The sequence below is a fragment of the Solanum lycopersicum genome, chromosome 9, assembly GCF_036512215.1.
Source record: "Solanum lycopersicum chromosome 9, SLM_r2.1".
NCBI classification, from domain to species: domain Eukaryota; kingdom Viridiplantae; phylum Streptophyta; class Magnoliopsida; order Solanales; family Solanaceae; genus Solanum; species Solanum lycopersicum.
Genome location: NC_090808.1, coordinates 68,095,323 through 68,114,594, shown reverse-complemented (window position 1 = coordinate 68,114,594; position 19,272 = coordinate 68,095,323). Strand labels below are relative to the sequence as shown.

Below are 19,272 nucleotides of genomic sequence, written 5' to 3'. Positions count from 1 at the left end.
GAACTTGGCATAAAGCTTTTTCTCCCTCAACATTTCCAATACCATTCTCAAATGCTCTTCATGTTCCTTCTTGCTCTTTGAGTATACCAATATATCATCAATAAATACGATCACGAAGAGGTCCAAATATGGCTTAAAAATCCCGTTCATCAAGCTCATGAACGCAGCAGGGGCATTCGTAAGATCAAAAGACATCACTACAAATTCGTAATGCCCATACCTCGTTTGAAAAGCAGTCTTTGGCACATCCGTTGCCCGTATTTTCAATTGATGATAACCGGATCTCAAGTCAATCTTAGAGAAGACACAAGCACCTTGTAACTGATCGAACAAGTCATCAATGCGGGGAAGAGGATACTTGTTCTTTATGGTTACCTTGTTTAGTTGTCTGTAGTCTATACACATTCGAAAACTCCCATCCTTCTTTTTTACAAACAAAACCGGAGCACCCCAAGGAGATGCACTTGGTCTAATAAAGCCTTTGTTTAACAACTCTTGGAGTTGGGCTTTTAACTCTCTTAACTCCGCGGGAGCCATTCTGTAAGGGGGTATAGAAATGGGGCGAGTACCCGGTTCAAGGTCAATACAAAAATCAATATCCCTATCTGGTGGCATACCAGGAAGATCTGCAGGGAACACATCCAGAAACTCGCGAACCACCGAAACCGACTCAATCGAAAGTACTTGGGTAGTGTCATCCTTAAGATGTGCCAAGAAAGCTAAACACCTTTTACTAATCATTTTCTTAGCACGAAGAAAGGAGATGATACGCACCGGATTGGAAGTGTAGTCTCCCTCCCAAACTAACGGATTTGTCCCAGGCTTGGCTAACGTCACCGTTTTAGCATTACAATCCAAGATCGCAAATTGCGGAGAAAGCCAAGTCATACCCAGAATTACATCAAAATCATCCATTTCTAAGATAACCAAATCTACATAAGTGTTGCTCCCCACAAAGTTCACCAAACAAGACCTATATACCTTTTCAACTACCACAGACTCACCCACCGGAGTAGAAACACGAATAGGCATATCAAGTAATTCACAATGTAAATTTAGACCATTAGCAAATGAGGAAGATACATAAGAAAACGTGGATCCAGGATCAAACAATACAGAAGTCATGCAATCACAAACCAGAAGATTACCTGTGATGACAGCATCAGATGCCTCCGCTTCAGACCGCCCAGGGAAAGCGTAACAATGGGCCCTATCGTTTGTCTGTCCATTGCCCCTACCATATTGTGATGTAGTGGCTCCAGTTTGCCCATCACATCGGCCGTTTTGGTGACCACCATTACCTCGACCACCACGTCCTCCAGAATGACGGCCTCTACCATGACCACCTCTACTTCTAGCCATTGGGGGTCTATAACTCTGTTTTGGACAATTCCTCCTAATATGTCCAGTCTCCCCACATCCATAACACTCTCTGGAGTCAAGCATAGGTCTCTCAGAGAAGTGTTGACCGGTCTGAGGTGGACCCCCAACTACAGTCTGTAGTGAAGACTGAATGGGTCGAACTGAGTAACCTCCGGAACCTTGTCCTCTAGAGTAAGAACTATTAAACTCGTCTCTGACCTCAACCCCTTCACAAAACGGCGAATCCGCTCTTGTGGACTGAAACATAGTTGGGTGGCATACCGGGATAAAGCATGAAACTTAGCCTCATATGCATTGACCGACATCCTACCTTGCTCTAGGCTCAAGAACTCATCCCTTTTCCTATCCCTCAAAGTTCGGGGGATATACTTCTCCATAAACAAGCTAGAGAATGAGGCCCAAGTCATAGGTGGTGCCTCTGTTGGTTGACAGTCAATATGTGACCGCCACCACATTTTGGCGTTCCTTTGAAACTGTTAAGTCACAAACTCCACACCAAACCATTCTACTATACCCATCTTGTGTAGTAGCTCGTGACAGTCAACCAGAAAATCATAAGCATCTTCCGATCAGCACCCTTGAAGACCGGAGGTTTCAATTTCAAGAACTTACTGAAAAGTTCATGCTGATCATTTGTCATTATAGGCCCAGTAGTCAGACGTGGAAATGTGCCTATGTCCAATGAGGCATCCATACGAGGAGCCATAGTGGCTGCATGTTGCACTTCTGAAACCGGAGGTGTTGGCGCAGAAAACACTGGAGGTGCTAGACCTTGATCAGACAACCCACTGAGATAGGCGAGAACCTGATTGATCATCTCTGGGGTAGGTTGGGGTGGCAATCCCTCATTCTGCACTTGTTCAGTTTCCCCATCCTCCCCTTCTTTTATTACTTCCTCAGTCGGTGGAGGGGTCACTGCCCTAGTATCAGATAGGCTAGTTGCTCGTCCTCTTCCCCTAGAGCACGTCCTCCCACGACCTCTACCACGGCCTCTTGCCGCTGTTTTTCCTCGAGCAACAGCCCCAGTGGCTTGCTCAGACGCACCCTATCCCGCCGGTGTTGGTGTTGGTGTTGGCGTAGTCGTTGCTCTAGTTCTAACCATCTGCGAAAGAGAGTGAAGATGGTCAGATACCAATTTGTATCACCTAGATACCAATTGGATTCAAGTAGTAGCACGAAAGAAAGAAAGAAAGAATGGATTTTTCCTAAAGTCTTATAGCCTCTCAAAGAAAAGTAAAGGCGCCCCCTACCGTTCCTTAAGACTCTACTAGACTCGTTCTTGTGTGATGAGACCAACGAACCTAATGCTCTGATACCTAGTTTTGTCACGACCCAAACCGGGTTGCGACTGGCACCCACACTTATCCTCCTATGTGAGCGAACCAACCAATCTAACCTTAACATTTCAATATAATATCAACAGAAAGTAATGCGGAAGACTTAACCTCATTAAATAAAGACCAATTCATTAACTTCTAAAATTCAACATCTATTATTCCCCAAAATCTGGAAGTCATCATCACAAGAACATCTACGATTAAACGACTAAACTAAGAGTATTCTAAAAGCTAAAAATACATAAGAAGCTAGTCCATGTCGGAAGTTCAAGGCATCAAGACTTGAAGAAGAAGATCCAGTCCAAGCTAGAAGCATTAGCTCACCCTGAATTTCCGATTTAGTAAGACTGGCTTGAATTACTGTTGAGTTGAAGACGATGGCACGTTGGCTGCACCCCACAAATAAACAAGAAGAGAACATAAAAGTAGGGATCAGTACAAAACACGGGTACTGAGTAGATATCATCGGCCAACTCAAAATAGAAATCAATATATACCAAGTAATATCAGAAAAACCAACTATGATACTCAACATGTAGCAACAACAAATACTATATCATTAACAATTACCGTCAAGTTCACACATGAGGACTCAAGCCTCGATACCATACTCATTTGGGAATCATGTCCATTAGATTGAGTATATTAACATCTTTCAAGATTCATCATCTTTATTTCTCTTATGTCGGTACGTGACACTCCACTCCCTCAATATTCATTAATCCTCTTGTGTCGGTACGTGACACTCCGATCCCCTAAATCTATGTGTCGGTTCGTGACACCCGATCCCCTAAATCTACGTGTCAGTTCGTGACACCCGATCCCCTAATTCTACGTGTCGGTTCGTGACACCCGATCTCCTAATTCTACGTGTCGGTTCGTGACACCCGATCCCCTAATTCTACGTGTCGGTTCGTGACACCCGATCCCCTAAATCTACGTGTCGGTTCGTGACACCCGATCTCCTAATTCTACGTGTCGGTTCGTGACACCCGATTTCCTAATTCTACGTGTCGGTTCGTGACACCGATCCCCTAAATCTACGTGTCGGTTCGTGACACCCGATCCCCTAATCCTCATTCTATCAACTCATCAAGCCTTCTCCCTTACCAAGACATCATCAATCTCATTACTTTAGTTCATCAAGCCTTCTCCCTTACCAAGGCATCATCATTAAAAAGAGATTAGGTTTTTATCAAGATTCGGGATTCAATAATTTCATCATGCTTAATATAATCACAATTATATAATCACGTTCATGCATGCATATAATTAAGCATATAGAAGGGTTTACAACACTACCCAATACATATCATTCGCTATTAAGAGTTTACTACGAATAGCATAAAAACCATAACCTACCTCCACCGAAGATTTCGTGATCAAGCAAGCAATTCCTCAAGACCTTTGCTATCCTCTTCGTTTCCCTTTTCTCTCGTTCGATTCTCCCTCTCTCTCTTGTTCTTTCTATTTTCTTTATTCAAAACCCTCTTCCTTTTACCCTGATTAACATATAATTAAGAATAAAAGATGGCAATAATGCCCCACTAATTAACTTAAGGTTACCTCTTTTAACCCCCAAGTAATTAGACTTATTAACATTAACCCACTAACTTTATAATTAAGGCAAGAATAGTCAAAAACGTCCCTTAAAACGTATCAAGAAATCCGACCCAGACTGGGATTTCGCAGTCTGTGACGGCCCGTCGCACCTGCGACGGTCCGTCCTGCTGCCCGTCACAGAGTTCAGAGACTCAATTTCTCTGAAGAATCTGTGACGGTCCGTCACACCTGTGACGATCCGTCCTGCCATTCCGTTACGAAGTTCAGAGAGTCGATTTCAGTACCCAATTTTCAGTTTTTCTAAGTGTTTTGAAACGAGACCCTGCGATGGTCCGTCGTGCCCATGACGGTCCGTCGTGGGGTCCGTCGCCTCAACCTGTTTTTTTCAGAAATAAAATCTGCTGCTCAAAACGACTAAACAGGTCGTTACAGATTATCATAAATATTTTATTTTTATAAATGATATATTTCTGAGAAATTATTATTACACAATATTCACTATTAAAAGGTCATAATTTTTTCAATAAAAAATATTTAATAACTATTTTTATAGATATTTTGATTGACTCGTTGAGAAAAAAATATATTTTCACATAGGAAAATGAAATCCCCCCTCCCCCCCCCCCCCCACCCCCCAATATTTCTATGCATTTTCCAAATAAGTTGATTCAACGAAAAATAAATAGCAAATTATATTTTATAACATAATTAATTTTTTCATTCTTTCATCAAAGATTGTGTGTATACCAAAATTAAGAATGAAAAATCTCTTGATATAAAATAATTTTTTTTTCATTTGATTGGGTCTTAACTGTAGTTAACCTTAATTTATTGAGTTGTGATTTTCGAATACTAAATACTTAAAATAAATAAATAATGTGGATTGTTATAACTACATAAATAGTTTCATTTTCCTTTTTGACATAAGAATGCAATCATAAATAAATTAAATAAATAGAAAATTCATATATTATTTATTCTTTTAATATGCCTTTTACAAAAAAAAAATAATTTAATCACCAACTACGATATTTTTGAGAATTAAGTTTATCACCATCATAATATCCCAAATAGATACCATCATTCTTGACTTGCCATATGCATTCATTAGTATCCTTTGGAATAATATTAACTCCATCGTGAACGCAATAATGTTGATCGTTAAATACATCGAACATCAAAATTTTATTATCCCACCAAAAGTGACAAAAGTATAACGTCCAAGTCCACGCACAAAATCCCCATCTGAAATCGTCTCCAACCTTAAGGATTTTGTCACCCAAATCATCGTCTCCAGATGCACAATGAATTTTTAGATCTGTAGAATTTGGAGGAAGATTATCGAGAACATGTACCGAATATTTTGGAAGAAAAGGAATTGCACAATCATAACTTTGAATGTTGTAGGGCATGATTAATAACAAAAAGAGGATCTTCACAAACAAGTGAACCATCTTGAGAAAATAATAAGAACAATATGAATTTTACAAGTGTTTTGATGGTATATTTATAGGAGAAAAAATATGTTGAGATTTATATATTTTTTAGAAAATTATATTTTATAACATTAATTTTCCATTATTTCATTAAAACTTGTCTAAATACGGTCACTTGAAAATGAAAAATATCTTGCGATAAAATAGTTTTTTCCATTTAATTGGGTCTTTTGTAGTCAAATCTTAATTAATTATTATTGAGTTGTGATTACCAAATACTAAATCCTTAATTTTATAAATAAATAAATGGATTGTTGTAATTACGTAAATAGTTTTATTTTCCTTTTGACATAAGAATGCAATTATAAAATAAACTAAATAAAAAAAGTCAATGTAATATATTGGCACTTAGAAAGTTCATATTTTATTTATTCTTTTAAAATATGCCTTTTACAAATAAAATATTTATGTATTACCAATCACTAGATATGTTATTAAGTAAATGATAATAAAATCTGCTAGAAGAAACAAAACAATAATTAAATTACCTATAATAGAAAACTATTGAACACATTATTCTTTATGTAATCTTAGATTTATGATTGCATATGGAAAGTTATTTAATTTCCATTTTTTTATGGTCCATGGTACAAAAAAGAATATTTAATTTTATTTTCTTTGTTAAAAAAGTAATGAGATAATATATATATATATATATATTTTTTTTTTTTTTTCTTCTTATTATTAATTACTATATATTTCCCAAATTTTAGTTCTGTTGAATTTATATTTTCAGTTCATTTTTTTGTTACTTATCATATTTTACTTTATGAGAGTAAATTTAATTATTTTTTCTGAGCTAAACTATATTAGAACAAGGTAATACATCTAAATGATAATACAATAAAATTGTCATTCTATCTATTGTTTTTTAAGGGATAAGTAAAATTAGACGAGGACAACATATTACTGTTAATCTTTTATATATGAAAAAAACTTCACTCGTTATATACAAAATTCGCATTAAAGTCTTGACTAAATTTATGTCGCCCTGGAGTTTAAATTTACAACTTTGGGTGGTCTAATTATTAACTTTGTTGTCGAATCACAAACCATAGATGTCTAGTAAATTAAGCAAAATCCAAATCAAAGAAAGTTCACTAACTATATTTATATTATCTCTTATTAATAGTAATTATATCTGTTTTATGATTTTTAGATCTGTCAATATGAGCTAGCTCACCCCATCCAAGTTAATTCATACAGACTTCAACATTTTACGGGTCAGGTCAGGCTACTCCTATTTTTTATGTGGGCCAGAAAACGGTCGGTCCAACCCACAAGTACGTAAGCTACACAAGCTTGTCAGGCCAACCCACTTTTTTAAAATTTATGTAAAATTATTAAATTAAAATTATATATTATAATTTTAAAATATTATCATAAATATCGACAATACAATACATATTATCTCTTTAATAGTAATATATTTGTTTTATGATTTCTCATTATATATATATATATATATATATATATATATATATATATATATATCGTTGGTGATATTAAATTTAAGCTACCATGACTTTCTTTCACATTTTCTGTAAATTATTTTTATATGTATAGCGTTACATAATTATTATATTTGATTTAAATAAAAAAAATATCAAACGTTAGTTACATGTTATTTTCCTTTTAACATAAAGAATGCAAGTATAAATAAATAAAAAGAAAAAATCAATATATAATATATTGACACTTGATAATCCACATATTATTATTCAATCTAACAAGCTTTTACAAATTTATTTATGAATAAAAGACATAATTATTTAATTACCAAGTATCCCAAATAAATACCATCATATCTTACATCCCATATGCATTTTTTAGTACCTCGTGGAACAAATTTATCTCCATCATGAACGCAATAATCTAGATTATTAAATACATCGAATACTAGATCTTTATTGCCCCACCAAAAGTGACAAAAAAAAAAGTATTAGACAATCCTCAAAATCTCCATTTGAAATCTTCTCCCACGTTAGGAAACGTGTGTCCAAAATCATTGTCACCAGATGCACAATGAAGTTCTAGACCATACTCGAAATCTAAAGGAAGATTATTAAGCACATGTACCTCACATTTTGGTAAAAAGAGGATTATCACAATTATAACTTTGAATGTTGTAGGGCATGATTAATAACAAAAAGAGAATCTTCGATAACAAATGAACCATCTTGAGAATATATTAAGAACTATATGCTTTTATGAAATATGAATTTTGTAAGTATTTTGATGGTATATTTATAGGAGAAATATTATTTTTTTGGAAATTCTTTTAATTGAGGATACCAACATCGTAAAATATCTTATTATTTTGGGAAGCAAAACATCATAAAAAGACATCAATTTATTTTCATGATTTTAGTAATAAAAAAGTAATGGATAAAAATGACACTTCATCAAATATGTCTTCCATAAAATGGTGATAAAATTAACTAGAATAAGCAAAACATTTATTAAATTACATATAATGGAAAGCGCTATTGAACACATTACTCTTTATGTAATCTTATTATATTCATGAATTGCATGTAAAGTTATTAAATCTCCTTTTTTGCTTGTTCACGAGGTAAAATAATATATTTGATTTTCTTTTTTTAGTTTAAAGAATTAAGAGATACTTTAATATTTATATCTATTTTATCCTTATTATTAAATATTATATTTATTTCCTAATTTTCCATATTGTTGAATTTATATGTCCATTTACTTATTTTTGCTTATCATATTATTGTTTTACAAATTACCAGTCAACTTGATTAACTTTTTGAGCTAAATTGAATTATCCATAAATTAAAATTTAGATGTTCGAAAATTATTTGAAAAATACTATAAGGTGCAATACTTTTCATTTTAATAAGACGAAAAAGATATATTTTGAAATATTTTTTAAAGTTCATGCAATTTGATTTTTGAAAATCAAATTTTGACAAGTAAAATGAACGGAAGGAATATGTTCAAATAGTGATATTAAAATTATCATTATGTCTATTTTTCTAAAAAGATAAATAAAAATGAACGGAAGAAACAACGTATTACTAATTAAATCTTTTATTTTGAGAACTTCGGAAGACGAAACCCTCATGAAAATACGACGATGCAATAATGTTAACGACATTATATATATCCAATTTTTTTGAATTATTTTACATTTTAAAAAGTATTTATTGTAATTTAATTCTTAGGTATTACTTACATATATTTGTTTTATGATTTTTAATTATTGGCGGTTTTATATTTAAGCTGTCATGACACATTTTACATTTTATGTCATTTTATTATAAATTGTTGTATAATTATTGTATTTCATCTAAATAAAAGAAATATTAAGCATAAATACATGTTTTTATCGTGTATTTTTATGTTCTTTTTCCTACGTAGAAGGCCTCACGGGCCGTAGAATTTGAGGGGCTAGAGCGGATAGACCCTTTATTTGAAAGGATCTGAAAATGCTCAACCTATTCCGACCCAATCCTAGAAGGGCCGAGTGATGGGGCGGGCTAGTCCTTCTTTTTTTCTTTTCAAACTTAAAATTCTATATTATCAAAAAAATGAAAAGATTTTCAAATTAAATATAGTAAATAATGGTGTAGTTTCACTAACACTAAAAAAAAATTTAATACATTTAGCATGTATCTCACGTATTAAATATGTGAGCAAAATAAGAAAGTGATAACTGATAAGCAAGATAAGAGAAAGTCCTATTGAAACAAGAGTTCAAGCTCGAGAGCAATTGAACCAAGATTTATTTGTTCCGTTGTTTTATCTGACACAAAATTTAAAATATTAAAAGAGATTTAAATTTTATAATTTTAAACATGTCACGTAAAAAATTGTAAAAAAAAAATTGTTTTAAAAAAAGGCACATTCTTTTTGATATAAATGAAAAAAAGTAATTAAGACATATAATCTAAATCAGAGAGAAATGAGAATAGTATATATTATAGCGCAATCTCTCTAAATAAATGGAAGTATAGAAATATCATATGAGATTAATTTGATGTTAGTTATTATAAAAGCAATAAATCCCTTCAAAATATCGTCCACTTTTTATCATTTAAAAAAGAAAGATATATATTCATGTAGTATCCATAGCAGGGGCGGTTCCATCTTTATCTGAAGAGTATCGAAAAATTATATTATATATACAGATTAATTTTAATTTAATAAATATATATATACAAATATTGATATGTATTTGACACAAATTAAAGATTTAATCTAGTGCCTACTAGTTAAAGCATTTGTAAAAATTTAATGAGATCCTATATTTTAATCCTACTAGTCTTATTATTATAGGACATTTTTTTCATGGTTATTTTTATAAAATTTCAAAATAATTTTTTTTAAAAAAATGACAGTTGTTAATATATGCTTTTAGTTAAATTAAAATAATAATAGACATGAGCTGCCAGAAATATTATCAAAATAAAATCAATGTATATAAACCATCAGCATTGCTCACTTAGAATTTTCACTAAAAAGTTTAAGATTTATTATATAAATTTATATTTATAAATGAATAATATTCGAATAAATAAAGATGATAAAAGTTGTTTACCAATCACGATATTTCGTATAAATAACTTTGTCAGCATCATGATTATAATAACCCAAATAAAAGCCATCGTCCTGGACTTTCTACATGCATTCACTAGTATATTCTTTAACACAACCACTTCCATCGTGAACGCAATACTGTTTATCGTTAAATACATCGAATATTTGATCTTTATCACCCCACCAAAAATGACAAAAGAATAATGTTCATTGTGCCGCGCAAAATTTCCAATGAAAATCTGCTCCCACGTCAGGAAAGTTATATCCCAAATCATCATCTCCAGATGCACAATGAAGTTCTAATTTAGGAGATTTAGCAGGAAGATTATTGAGAATATGCACTTGACGTCCACAATATGCGGCTTGACTATTATGCATCATGATAAATAATTGTAACGTAAAGAGAATTTTCACTAAGAAATAAACCATGTTAAAGAAATAATTATTATAATGCTTTTGAATATGATATATGTTTTTGTGGTATACATATCTATATATATATAGAGGGAGAAGAGATATAACTTCTCTCGAGCCTTTTAATTTGAAGGGTAATTTGAATTAATGACAACAAGCTTTGCCTTTAAAAATATAGTTTGATGGTGAATAAATAGAGGGGAAAAATATTTTATTTCCTTATCTTTTAATTATGACAAGAAAATCTCTATCTTTTGGTGACTTATAGTAAATAAATATTATATGGGTAACTTTCATATATGGCAAACAAAAAATTCATATTTGTATGCTATAACAAACTTTGTATAATTGCGCTCCATAGCAAACATAAAACTGTATAATTTGCTATACATATACAATTGTATAATTCGCTGGCCTAAATTGTATAATTCGCTGGCCTATCGCTGCAATTGTATAATTTGTTTTGCAACAGTTGAATTGAATTAAAATGTATGTATATTGCATAATTTTAACTGTATAGCAAGAAGATATATGTTTTTCTCGCTTTATACAAAAACAGAAACACAATATATACACTTCTGTTATATAAAGCTAGAGAAAATTGTATTTCACTGCAATTGTATAATCCGCAATTGTATAATTCGTTGGCCTTTTTCTCTGCAATATTTGAAGTAAAATGTTTGTAAATTGTATAATTAAGTGTATAACACGAAGATATACATTTTTGCGTGTGTATATACAATTTTCTCTCGCTTTATACAAAAAAGAAACAGAATTATACACTTCTGTGTATAAAGCGAGAGAGGCGAGCGAGAATGGAGAGTGGCGAGCGAGATTTTTGGGAGAGAGACGTTGGCAAATTTTAGCTAATGTTTGCTATGGAGCACAATTAAATTAAACCCTAGCTATTTCATTTAATTTAGGTTATTAGTTTGCTATTATATACAATTTTCCCATATTATATGTATTAAGAATTTAATGGGAAGTAATGTAACATTTGCTTTATATATATATATATATAGAGAGAGAGAGAGAGAAAATTAATAGAATATACAATATATGATTGATTGATTGATTTGTATATGGAATATGCTTTGATGGTGAATATGTATAAGAGAAATATTTTATTATTCATTGACTATTTCTTCAAATGTGTTCTCCATGATTAGAGCTGTCAATATGGGCTAATCAACCCCATCCGGGCTAATCAATACAGGCTTTAATATTTTACGGGTCAGGTCGAGCTAGCCCTTTTTTGATATGGGCCAGAAAATGGCCGGTCCAACCCACAAGTACGTGGGCTACAAGCTTGCCGGGCTAGCCACTTTTATATATATATATATATGTGTGTGTGTGTGTTAATTATTAATTTAAAGTATAAATTATAATTTAAAAATATTATCATAAATATCGACAAAACAATATTACATGATGTTAATGTTACTACTTGTTAATCAAATTCACAAGTAAAATTGTTTTTATAAATTATTTATTAAGTTAAGTTACCATTTTCAAGAAACAAAAAAAAATTATTAAGTTTTTTCAAGTAAAAGTATAAATATCTAAATAGAAATATTAACCTAATTGTTTTGAGCATGGGCTCTCTTTAATTTTAAATTTAATATTATATTATATTTCTAATTAAATTTTATTAGCCCACGGGCCGGCCCTACCGATATTTCTCAAGCCCCTCAAATCAACAGACTTATTCAGGCAGACTAAAAAACTCTTTTCTTAAATGGGCTCCAAAAATCTTAGCCCATCCCTACTAAATCCGGGTTAGGCCAGGTCAGCCCAACGGGTCTAGCCCATATTGACGGCTTTATCCATGATATATGTTGATATTCAATTTTGATCCTCTTCAATAATAAATAATTTTTGAAATTTTCGAACGAGTTGAAATAATTGACGTTATAAAATTCAAAGTTGTCTTTTAGTTATTTGTTAAAGTTGTTTTAGCCGTTTTATAATCTTTAAAGCGATAATTCGACCCAATTTCTTATATCCAATTAACCGACCCACCCCTTATCCATGCTCCTTAGTTACGTTTGTTTGTGATTAGGAGGTAATCATCTTAAGAATATTATTTTCAGCTACTAATCTTATTTCTTATGATTTCTGGTGTTTGATTTACATGTGTTATCAGCTAGCATAGTAGTTAATGAATTGTTAGTTATTAAGTGTCCTCTTAATTGCTTATATGAAGTTGTTACACTTAAATGCCGCCTTGTATGAGCATTCTTGAGTTAGAATGCATTTTTAGTGAAGTAATTATTATTCATTAATTGACTGTTTAGCTTAGGACAGATAAAAAACAATAAGAGGTTCAAATATCGGTTCAGGCAAATAAAAATTGGATTTGGACTTAATTCTTTCAAATAAGTGTTTATTTCGACTTAAAATAACTTATCCATTTTAAGTCGAACACGATTTCAGTTCAGAAAGAGGAGAGAGTCACAAGATGAGGAGGAAAATAATGGAGATAGTTGTATTTCCGGATTTCTAAGGAAGAAGAAGAACAAAAGAGAGAAAGTCGGAAGAAGGAGAAGAAAATAATTTTTTGTCTTTTTTTTTTTTTTAAATGGTTTGGATTGAATTATAAAAGTTGAAAAATGAAGTGTTCTTTTCTTTATATTATAAAAGATTAGAAAATTTTGAAAATATTAATTTGGTCTTAGATTTGCTTTACTACATTTAAAGAGGATTTGACCAGCTCTTGGTCAATATATTACCAATGACCAAATCAAAATTTATTTGACACCTTTCATTTAATTTTCTAATCAAACTATATAAAAGGTAAATTAAGGTTGACTGTCATTAATTCAAATTACCCTTCAAATTAAAAGGATCGAGATAAGTTATATCTCTTCTCCCTATATATATATAGAGAGATATGTATATCACAAAAAACATATATTATATTCAAAAGCATTATAATAATTATTTCTTTAACATGGTTTATTTCTTAGTGAAAGTCCTCTTTATGTTACAATTGTTTATCATGATGCATAATAGTCATGGTTGTAAACCCTCATTTGACATTCACAATGATCTTCCTAAAAATACTCCTCGGCTAAAATTTCATTGCGCATCTGGTGACGATGATCTTGGTTATCATTATCCTGCTATAGGATCGGATTTTCATTGGTCATTTTGCGCAACTCCTTCTACGTTATTCTTTTGTCATTTTTGGTGGAATGGAAAAGATTTATCCTTTGATGTATTTAACACACTATTTGGTTGTGTTACTGATGGTCATGTTCCAGACTATGTTGTTAATTGTCATTGGCAAGTGAAGGCTGATGGTATTAATTTAGGTTATTTTGATAATGATGTTCAGCAAATTATATATACAAAATACCGTGATTGGTAATATGTATTTTTTTTGATATTATATATAAATTACCATATGATTTATTTATTCACAATGATAGTTTTATTTGACATGTAAATAATTATTATATTGAGGTCAAGTTGTAGGATATCGAATAGAAATATATAAATTATAACACTAATATCTTTATTAATATCTTCATATCGTTAGGGGTGTACAAAAAATTATGAAAAATCAATCGAATTGATTTATGTCATGTTTTCAATAAAATTGTAGAATAATACGAAGTTTACATTCTCAATAATCTGCCTCCAAATACACCAATGCTATAATTTCATTGTGCATCTGATGACGATGATTTTGGTCATCAATATTCCGATTTGAAAAAGGATTATAGTTGATTATTTAAAGATAAATCTTTTTGGATCCATGTTTAAAGAAAATGTATTTAATGATGCACAAAATATATTTATGGAGTGTAAGAATGATGCACAAAATATATTTATGGAGTGTAAGTAGATGCTTTCAATTTTGGTACTGAAAATTTATGGGTAAACAAAATCTCACCAAGTATGCAGATTGGTTATCATCATGAAAAATATTATTAGTTTTTGTATTTGGTAAAGTAAAAATTAGAAAAATTATGTAATGGGAATTATTTATTATTTGTTTTAGTATATTTGCATTCTTATTATATAGTATCAATTATCAATTATCTTATTTATCATTATTTAATTTGTATTTTATTCTATGTACTAGATATTAGGTTACTCGCGCCAACGTGGGTATAATATTACTTCGTCTTTTTATTTTATGTGATATTTATTTTGATTTTAAGATTTAAAGAAGTCTATTTTTTATTGTATGTTTTTGATAGATCTTTTTAACATTTTGAATTGTTGATCATTTTGACTTATAGTACTTTTGACGTATTTAAAATTATATAAATTTCATTTTGAAAAAACTGAAGATTTCACACTCAAAATTTTAGTCAAAATTAAAATGTTTGACTCTCGAAAAATGAAAAACATCACATAAATTTAAATTAAAATAAATTTTTAAATTTATGTGACATTCGAATAAAATTTTGATAATATTATTAATGATTGTGATTTATAAAGGTAAAATGATCAAAAAAATAGTAATGGTCACTCAATGTATATGTTTTCCTGAACAATATATGTAGTAATTAATTCTCAACCAACATAAGTGAATCGGACAAAGATTAAATTAAAGCAAAATTTTGATGGGACATATGGGTAATTATTTAAAAGTTGTTGTCTTTTTGGTCTAAATGGAGAAAAGGTACATTTATAAAGCACTAAGGTACAAGAAACTTAAGAAGCAAAAGATAATAAAATACCAATAATATCCCTATTATACAAGCAGACATGTTAACAAACAATTGCGAGCTCGTAGACACCTATACTAAGTATAACTATATTTATTGGGAATTTTATGGGAAGCAATTTAACGCCTTTGATAACTTATACAAATATCTTGAAATATATATATATATATATATATATATATATGGAAACTAATCCAACACTTTACTTTTTAGGATTTATATATTGAAAGTGCTAAATGGTCAAAAAATTAAAAAAATTATAATATTTTTTATTTTAAAATGAACTTATCTTTTTTCCATTTTAGTTAACATATATTAAATTAAAAAAGGTAAAAATGTTTAAAAAGCTAAAATAACATAGATATCATTCTGGCTAAATTCTGACCAAATTTTCTGGCTAAAAAGATTTTCTCTCTCTCTATATGTATATTTCCTCGAACCTGATGAAAACCAATTTAACATGACCTTACTCTTTATATGTTATACTTATATATATTTGAGTAAAGGGTCTGAAAAATATTTGAACTTTGACCCGAAATTGTTGTTACAATATTAAACTTTGGAAAAGATCTTTTACCTTATGTACTATTTAATAATGTATTTTAAAGGTATATATACGTGGACATAAAAAATATTGATTGATTATAAATAGTAATGTGTCCACGTGAGCACATATATACCTTTAAAATACACTATTAAATAGTTCGGGGGGGGGGGGGGGATAAAAAGTACAATATTAAATAGTTCATGGGGTAAAAAGTCCTCTATAAAGTTTGATATCATAATAGCAATTTCGGCCAAAGTACTAATATTTTTCAGACCCTTTTCCTTACATTTCTTGGAAACCAGTTTGAATACCTTACTCTTTATATAACTCATATATTAGAAAATTAATATCTTATATTGAGGAAAATACACTTAAATATATGTATTTTTACTATTAAATACATAAAATAGAGAGAGGGCGAGCAATATTTATTTGTATCTCAAATACATACAAATGTAATGACTCGGAAGGTAATTTCTGGAAATTATCATAAAATTATCATTTTAGCTCTCTCGACATTTATCCCGAGTCATTTATGCTCAATCGTCAAATTTGGTTTGAGAATTTTAAACTATTAAACAACTATTATTATTTTTAAAAAAAGTTGTTTATTATATATTTTAATAAGTGGTTAATGAGACAGGTCCATAACCCTATACCACTGGACCCATGTACTAATTAAATTAAATAGGGTTAAATTTTGAGTCATAATTAAAGAGGAAACGGAAAGAGTCCGATTGGAACTCCAAAACCTTAGTTGCGGCGTCGATGGAGTTACGTGTGTGCTTCAGGTATATTAGTTTCTAGACTAGTTCACTTCGTTACTGTTTGAGGTTCTTCTGGTGCCACAGTTAGTGGAGAAATATGATGGTAAACTAATGTCAATGTAATGATTAGTTAATTATTTGGTCAAGAAAAGTTTTTACATCTTATTTTATATTAACGTCTTTAATTTGTAGTTGTTTGAGTACTTGCAGAGGTTAGTGGAGCAACTTTTATGATTTTCAATTTTCTTTTACAATTAGAACTTAGAATAAGTTCACACAAATTAATATTGTAGTTCAACACAATGAATGCACTCCGTCAGGAAATAGTGGAGGAACTTACTTATAATTTCCTTGTTAATTTTTTTGGGATTCATGGGTTTTTCATATTAATATGGTTTAGTATTTTGGAATAAGTAATTAAATATTGGTATATTATATCATGTCAAAACTATTAGATTGTGATAATTGAAGAGAATAGAACTTAACCCTAGATTTGAAATTTGGAGAAAATTGAAAGAGATGACATGTTATTGACATCAACATTAGGTATTTGATTATAAATTTGAGTGATTTCTTTTTTTTGTTCGAGTCTAGACAGAAAGTAATGTGGGTGTTTTGAGTTTGAAAATCTTATTGTGATTAGTTATGTGAATAGATTGCATTATTATGGAAGCTTAACGAAAAGGAGGAAGGCTAAAGTCCCGAAGTGATTGTTCGATAAATTGAGGCAAGTGGATTTCTAAACTCTTGTTAAGTGTATGGAATGCGTGTATTTCCTTGTGATATATGTTTGGGAGTAACGGGATTGGTGATGGGTTGACTTGTCCATATTGATTAATTCTAATGATGAAATAAAAGGGATAACAAAAGGCGATGTAATTAATTATTTATGTGTGATGTGTTGAGAAAAGTTTGATGGCTTGTTGAATTATTGTTGATGTGATTTCATGTTTGTGTGGTTGTGAACTGTGCAATGTTATGAAAATGGTCATCTTCTCATTATTTGTGTGAACATGTCATTGCATTATTCTGAGGCATGGTTGTGGAAGTGTTATGTGCATTGAGAAAGAATGATAACTTAAAGAGGATGTACCATTTCGAGGGACGTATCGCGCGCCGCGATGGTTACTATATTTCGAGGGACGTATCGCGCGCCGCGATGGATACTATATTTCGAGGGACGTATCGTGCGCCGCGATGGTTACTGTTATCGAGGGTCGTGTCGTGCGCCGCGACAGATATGTCCCCCATGGGTCCCAGACTGAGAGACAACGGGTGTGTATCACTAGGTCAGACATGCATCATTATACTTGACATTGCATTCCATTACATTGCACATACTTATCATTAGTGAACTTGATATTGTGTTTTGCTGATCTAGTGATTGTCTTTTTGCGGAACTTGTGATTGTTGAATACTGAGCTTGTTATTGAGGATATATAATTTGTTAAAGTGTTGTTGTGGAGGATATGTAATTTGTCTAAATGTTTTTGTTGAGTTACGTTCTATGTAAACTGTGAGTTGTTAGGTTGGACTGTTGTTTATGCAGGTTGTAGTTGTGGAGGTTCGGTTGGGGGTGGTAGGAGTACCGTATTTCATCCCCTTAACTTGTGTTTAGAGGTTTACTTGCTGAGTACCGTGTGGTTTGGTACTCACCCCTTGCTTCTACAAATTTTTGTAGGTTACTAGCCCGGACTTTTATGATATATTCTCTTCTTTTCCGAGGCTTCCTGGAGATTTTGTGAGGTAGTTGTTGGTCATCTCAGCATCCCTCCTTACTCTTGTTTATGATTTTGTTCTACTCTAGAAACAATATCATATGAGACTTATATTTTCTTTTGATCCGATTGTAATATTTTAGAGGCTTGTACACGTGACTACCAGGTTTTGGGGGGTTTTATTAAGTTGCTTATATTTTATTTCCGCACTTTATTGTAATGGTTGAATTTTAGACTGACTTGTCTTGGTGGGATAAGACGAGTGCCATCACGTCCATTTTTGGGTCGTGACAACAAATTACACTAAATACATGTATCTACAGAGGCAAGTCCACATGAAATCTGCCTAGTGATCGAGCACCCATTAACCTTGTTACGGAACATATATATTGATGACCAAAATCATCGTCAGCAGATGCACAATAAAGTTGTAGCATTGGTATTAAATTTGAAGGAAGATTATTGACAATGTTTAAAATAATTAAACATATGGTAATTTTTTTTTATATATATTTATATAAATAAATGATACAAAATACAACCATGAATATTGCAAGTCTTCAAAATTAAACCATATATATATATTATATCAAAAGAAATACATATTACTACCAATCACGGTATTTTGTATATATAATTTGCTGAACATCATTATCAAAATAACCTAAATTAATACCATCGGCCTTCACTTGCCAATGACAATTAACAACATAGTCTGGAACATGACCATCAGTAACACAACCAGCTAGTGTGTTAAATACATCAAAGGATAAATCTTTTCCATTCCACCAAAAAT

The 19,272-nt window shown here is 31.3% G+C and overlaps 1 long non-coding RNA gene across 1 annotated transcript; it reads left to right on the top strand.

The window, feature by feature from the left end:
• The first annotated feature begins 16,662 nt into the window (after nucleotides 1–16,662).
• Nucleotides 16,663–18,872, top strand: LOC138338171 (uncharacterized). Its single transcript, XR_011211564.1, has 3 exons — nucleotides 16,663–16,782; nucleotides 17,414–17,485; nucleotides 18,440–18,872. It is a non-coding gene; the product is annotated as an uncharacterized lncRNA (long non-coding RNA).
• Nucleotides 18,873–19,272: the final 400 nt, after the last annotated feature.